General features: G+C 45.3%; 1 long non-coding RNA gene across 1 annotated transcript in view; it reads right to left on the bottom strand.

The window, feature by feature from the left end:
* Positions 1-4343: 4343 nt before the first annotated feature.
* Positions 4344-5962, bottom strand: part of LOC111179531 (uncharacterized) — a 14889-nt gene continuing 13270 nt past the window's right edge. Inside the window, exon 2 of the long non-coding RNA XR_002645944.3 lies at positions 4344-4665. This is a non-coding gene — a long non-coding RNA (uncharacterized LOC111179531). The remainder of the gene's footprint in view (positions 4666-5962) is intronic.

The following is a 5962-nucleotide window of genomic DNA, read 5'->3' as shown; positions in this document are numbered from 1 at the left end:
GTCTGACTCAGGTTGCAGCATCTTCCAAAAATGACACAGTGGAGGTGAGGGAACCTGTAGGGCTGATGCTAGGAGGCTCCAGTACCCTGCTTTCCTGCTTTCCTAATCCTGAGTCTGGAACAGGGCTTTCCCGGAAGAGCTTCAAACACCTAGTGGGAAGTTAAGAGGGCAGGTGGGGATCTGCTTGGAGGATATTTGTCACACTCCTACCTTCTGTCCTCTCTTTCTCGAGCCCCTGTTGTTGGATGCTTCTGCTTTGGCTTAGAAACTGTTCTGGCATTATTATTCAGCAGAGCAAGGGGCTTCTCCTTAGTAGTCCTAATTGTAAAATGGGGAATAGGAGTAGGTGGAGAAAAAATATTAGATGAAGCCTGAGAGTGGTCGCTGTCCGGGATGTCAGCTGCTCAGGTGAGACACTTATAGTCTCTGCTTTCTCCATACCTCATAGGCAGAGGTGCTTGGGTGGCAGATCTTCCTTTTTTTTTTTTTTTTTCAGATATTTCTTTTATGCAGGACTACAGCTAGCTACTTCCAGAGGAAGCAGGGTTGGGGAGGGGGGCTGTTTAAATGGAACTCTCCTGGAAGTACTAGTACACATTTTTTGAGTCTTTACAACTGTTACATTCTCATCCATAGGCTTCCAGCATCCTTGGAATTCTGCAATTGGAGAAATGCCAAATAGTCTTAAGTTAGCTTAGACCCTGGTCTAGATCACCACTGTCATCTGTTCTACTACACTGGCTTCCTAACAGGTGCTCCTGCCTCTACTTGGGTTTTCCTCTAGTTCATTTGTCACACAGCAGCCAGTGTGATCTTTGTAACATTTGAGTCTGATTTTCCCACTCTCCTGCTTAAGCCCCCCATTACTTTCCATTTTCCTTAAGTGCAAACCGTGTAACTTGTTGTGTATATACATCTGACACATCTATGTAGTAGGCATTCCAGATAAGGCACCTCAGGTCTCTAGCGTCACTTGCTTTACTTCCCCCCTTGTACTCTGCTCCAATTCCACCCTCGCCAAAATTTGCTTTTGTGCTAGGCCACGCCGCGGAGAGGTTGGTGATCCTGTGCATTTCCCTCTCCAGTTTCTCATTTTGAGATCGTTATTTCCTCCCCCAGCCAGCCCACTTTGAAGCAGGGACAAAAATTCAAAGAAACTGCCAGGACGTATGGATGAGGTTAAGAATGTTTCAAAAAAAAAAAAAAAAAAGAATGTTTCACCTCCAGGATTCTAGCTAAGATGGGCATGAGGAAAGAGAGAAGGTAACTCAAAACGGGAGTCCTCAGAGGCTGCAGGTGGTCAGGGAGCAGAGCAGAAGTTCAGAGGATACTTTCTTCACGCCACCCCAGGGCATCCCCCGTGGCCAACCTCCTGTTCCACAGTCCTTGTCTCTTTCAAGTCCCCCCTCTCAGCAGAGCACCAGAGATTTCGGTACTCCGTGTGGGGAGAGGAGCCTGGAGGCGGAACCCCTCCCCTCTGCCAAGTGGGCCCCAAACAACCAGTGACCGGGTGCATCAACTGCCTCTACTTGGAACTCTTCTCCCAGTTCTTCCTCCTGTCTCACTCCTCCTAGTCCTTCCTTTTTCAATGGTAAAACCCACTTCTTCAGGAACGTGTGCCTCAGTCCCCTGTCATCAGCTCCAGGGTGCCCTGTACAGGTGCCTGTACTTCCCTTATTATTATTTATTTTTTTGGCCACACTGCACAGCACGTGGGATCTTAGTTCCTCGATCAGGGATCAAACCCGTGCCCCCTGCACTGGAAGCACGGGAGTCTTAACCACTGGACCACAAGGGGAGTCCCCACTTCCCTTATTGACATTACTGCGTCAGGTGACTTTCAAAGGGTCTATATAGATAGCTTATTTACTCCTGACAACAAATGTGTTATGATTCCCATTCTACAGATGAGGACAGAGGCACAGAGAGGGTAAGTCATGTGTCCCACTACATACAGGTCAGAAGTAGCAAGGCAGGCTACACGCCTGGGCAGTCTGGCTCCAGGACCCACCTTCTTAACCGCTAGGCTGTATTTGCCTCATATACAAATATGTGTATGTTTGGAACTGCTTGTTTAGCGTCTGTCTTCCCTGAGGTGAAGTCCAGTAAGGGTAGGAGGTGTGTAGTCAGTCATCACTGAATTCCTAGCTGTCAGCAGGCGTGTTGCCGCTTTGTTAATGTGTGTTAACAGTGGAGTATGTTTTACAAATTTTCTGTAAAAATTATCCCCAATCACTTTTTCATACAATTTTTACAAATTGATCTTTATAAATTAGTCATTAGAATTTTGCGGGCCAAATACAAACTTGGTCTGGCTCCTGCCACTATTTCTAAATTATTTTCTGAATCTTAACGGCATTCCTCTTCCCCTTCCCGTCACTTCCGGTACACAGAGGCATCACGAGGGAGAAAGAGCAGTCATTCCAGAGCAGAGCCGCTATCCTATCGTGCCCACCCCCACCGCAAGCGTAAGCAATGCGAGTGCCCGCACGCCTCGGCTCAGAACACATGATGGCGCCACAGAATCAGGCACGATCGTGAGATGTTCTTTGCCGACCCTTAATTGACTTACTGATACGTTCACTCCCTAATTCAACAGTTGTTTATTGTGTCTCTGCTATGTGCGAAATGCTCGGGATCAAGAGGTAAGGTCCCTGCCAACGGGACATACAATTCACTGATATAGACGAAGTCATCATGTGACCCAGCAGTTCCAAACTAGGCGCAGTGCAAGCTCACCCAGTCAGCATCTAAGCCGGGATTCGGGCCCAAAGGCCCAGTTAGAAAGTGCCCGGGGCAGGGCTATTGCCCACCTCTGATTGGCTGGAGCGCCCGGCCTCGGCCAATCGGATACCGTCACGGCTCGAAACTTGAGTAAAGAGGTCCCAAGAAAGCCTGCCCCTCACTCCGCCCTTGGTTTTGGGTTTTGTCGCCGAGTTTTCTGGAATTCGGTTGCCCAGATTTGCCACTTATTAAGCCATATGGTCTTGGAAAGTCAACTTCTCTGAACGTCAATTTCCTTATTTGTAAAATGGAGAAAACAGGATTGTTGTGAAAATTCAAGTAAATCATGTAGGATGCATTTTTAAAATGTTAGCTCTTGTTGTCATCTGCCCAGTTTAACTGAATACGACTCGGGATAGGCTGTCTAGTTCGCAGCTTCATGAGAACGTGCCCTTCTTGTTGGTCTCGGATCTGAAGAGGAATGGGATTCTCAGTGGCTACCAGCGGGATGCTGTCCTTTAGGGATAAAAACCTCAGCTGACCAGGGTATTGGCAGGCTTGGCAGAGGGTTCCCTGTTGCCCAGAGCTGCTCCAAACAGGCTGGCTGGTTTCACTGTCCCAGCTGGAGCCTCAGCCTGCACCTCCCTGAGAACACTCACCTGGATTAAACAAATGCCACTCACCCTTCCAGTAGAGGTGCAGGCAGTGAAATAAATTAAAAAATTTGTTTAGTAAGCACCCTAAAATCAAATGCAAGGAAAAATCCTATCCTCAGTTCCCCCAGAGACCACGTTTATCTCTAGGAATTGTTTCAGTGGAAGCAATGTAGGAATCACCCTCTCAGTGCTAGAGCAGCTGCACTTCGTAATGAAACAGCAGTGGAAAGAGGGTAGTGGGCACCCAGACTTCAATATTTGTTCTAAGCAAGATACTCTGCCTCCATAATAACTTTAAATTGAGTCTTGATATTGCTGCTTTTGACTGTCATGAAAAGTTTTGCTGTGTTTGAGATAAAAAAGAGTAAGAGGGATAGTTGCCTCAAGATCTAGATTTTTTTTTTTAAGTGATTGTTATAATAGTAAGACAGAAGGAGCATTTTCCCCTTAGATAACCAACTAGCAGTCTCCCTCAGTGTTGCTGCCTTACGTGGAGTTAGACTGTGGCGCTGTCTCCTAATAAACAATGTAGTCTGTAAGCAGTAACTCCATTGGTGATGTGCTGGAAATTAGACTAGTCACTTGGGAAGACAATATGGCGTTTGGCATTCTTACTTCTGTAAGCATAATGTGTGCATGCCCTCTGTTTTGATCAGTAGTTAAGAACTGAGAAAACATTCTTACCCTCCCCCCACTTTTTTAAGTAAAAATAAATTTATTACTACCTCTATTTTTTACACTTTTTCTCATTACATTGCTTTGTTTTATTTTTAACTGACATTATACATAGATGTGCAATGCACAAATATTAGGTGTATAAATCTGAGTTTTGACAATTGTACACACATGTGTAACCATCACTCCAATTAAGATACAGAACATTATACAAAAAAAACAGAACATTTTCATTGTTATCGAATGGGGGTCCTGCTGCTTGCTGCTTACAAAATCAATACTAACAAATGGTAAAAAGGAAAAGTGCCTTTAATCAGAATGCCAGCAATCTGGGGAGATGGTGGACTCAACGTATCCCAAAAACCACCTCCAAAGATTCTGCTCATGAAACTTTTAAAGGGAAGGAGGGAAGTAATCTCAGTTAATCATTGAGATGGGTCGTCGCCATCCCCCACTGTGTGCAGGCTCCTCAGCTTGTGATCTTCCTCTAGATGTGATCGTGTTCACACAGTTTGGTCACAGAGTTTATTTGGGAGATTACTGAAGGGGAAGCTAGGGAAGAGATCTGGTCATCTGTTAATCACTTATTCTTCTTTTCTACTTCTTTGATCTGTGGAAAGGACCAACAAGTTAAGCAAGGTTTTTTGTGACTAAAAGATTTGAAAGGTGTGCTTGGGCCGTTGATGAGTAGAGCATGGGGGTGCTGGGTTTAAAAGTTAGTTACTATACAGCTTTACTAAAGTGACAAGAAAAGGGGCTTCCTGCTGAGGGCGGTCTCCTGCAAAGAGCTGCTTACACTGACTCATACAAATGGATTATACAGTATGCATCTTTTGTGTCTGGCATCTTTCCTTCAACATAATGTCTGTAAGATTCATCTATTTCATCATGTGTATCAGTAGTTTGTTCCTTTTTATTGCTGAGAAGTATTCCATTTAATAAATATACCAAAATTTATTTATCCATTCTCCTTTTATTTATTTTTGGCTGTGTTGGGTCTTCGTTGCTGCGCATGGGCTTTCTCTAGCTGCGGTGAGCGGGGGCTACTCTTCATTGCGGTGCACAGGCTTCTCATTGCAGTGGCTTCTCTTGTTGCGGAGCACGGGCTCTAGGCGCACGGGCTTCAGTAGTTGTGGCTCGTGGGCTCTAGAGCGCAGGATCGGTAGTTGGGGTGCACGGGCTTAGTTGCTCCGCAGCATGTGGGATCTTCCCGGACCAGGGCTCGAACCCGTGTCCCCTGAGTTGGCAGGCGGATTCTTAACCACTGCACCACCAGGGAAGCCCCTATCCATTCTCCTGTTGATGAACATTTGTATTGTTTCCAGTTTAGGACTATTATGAGTAAATCTGCTGTGAACATTTGTGTACAAGTCTTTATGTTTCATTTCTCTTGGATAGTAACTAGGAGTAGAACTGCTGGATCACAGGGTAAGTATAGGTTTAACTTCTTGAGAAACTGCAGAACAGTTATACAAAACCATTGTACCATTTTACCTTCTCTCCAGAGGCTTAAGAGAGTTCCAGTTGCTCCTGACAGTTTCCTTGCTTGACCAACATTTAGTCAGGCTCCTGAAACTTCTCCTAGGACCATCTGTGCACTTGTAAAATCTAGTTTTAACAAGAACCGCCCACCCTTGATATCTGATCACCCTCAATATCTGGTCAGGTTCTTCATCCTCCACCATCTCCCAGGTGTCATCTGATCATCCTGGCCTGTCTTCAGCAAGAATCCTGTTACATCAGTTTAACAAAAACTCTCCTTACCCTTGATGTTTCCTCTTAGTAATTTTCCATCCACTCCCCTGTTTCTTGGCTATAAATTTCCACTTGCACATGCTGTATTTGGAACTGAGCCAAATTTTTCTCCTCTGGTGCAAAATCCCATTGCAGTCGTCCTTATACTTATG

The sequence above is a fragment of the Delphinapterus leucas genome, chromosome 20 (assembly GCF_059928025.1).
Source record: "Delphinapterus leucas isolate spDelLeu-1000000601 "Yukka" chromosome 20, BTC_Dleu_Yukka2, whole genome shotgun sequence".
NCBI classification, from domain to species: Eukaryota; Metazoa; Chordata; class Mammalia; order Artiodactyla; family Monodontidae; genus Delphinapterus; species Delphinapterus leucas.
Note: the sequence above shows the minus strand (reverse complement) of the source record. Positions and strands in the feature narration are given on the sequence as shown.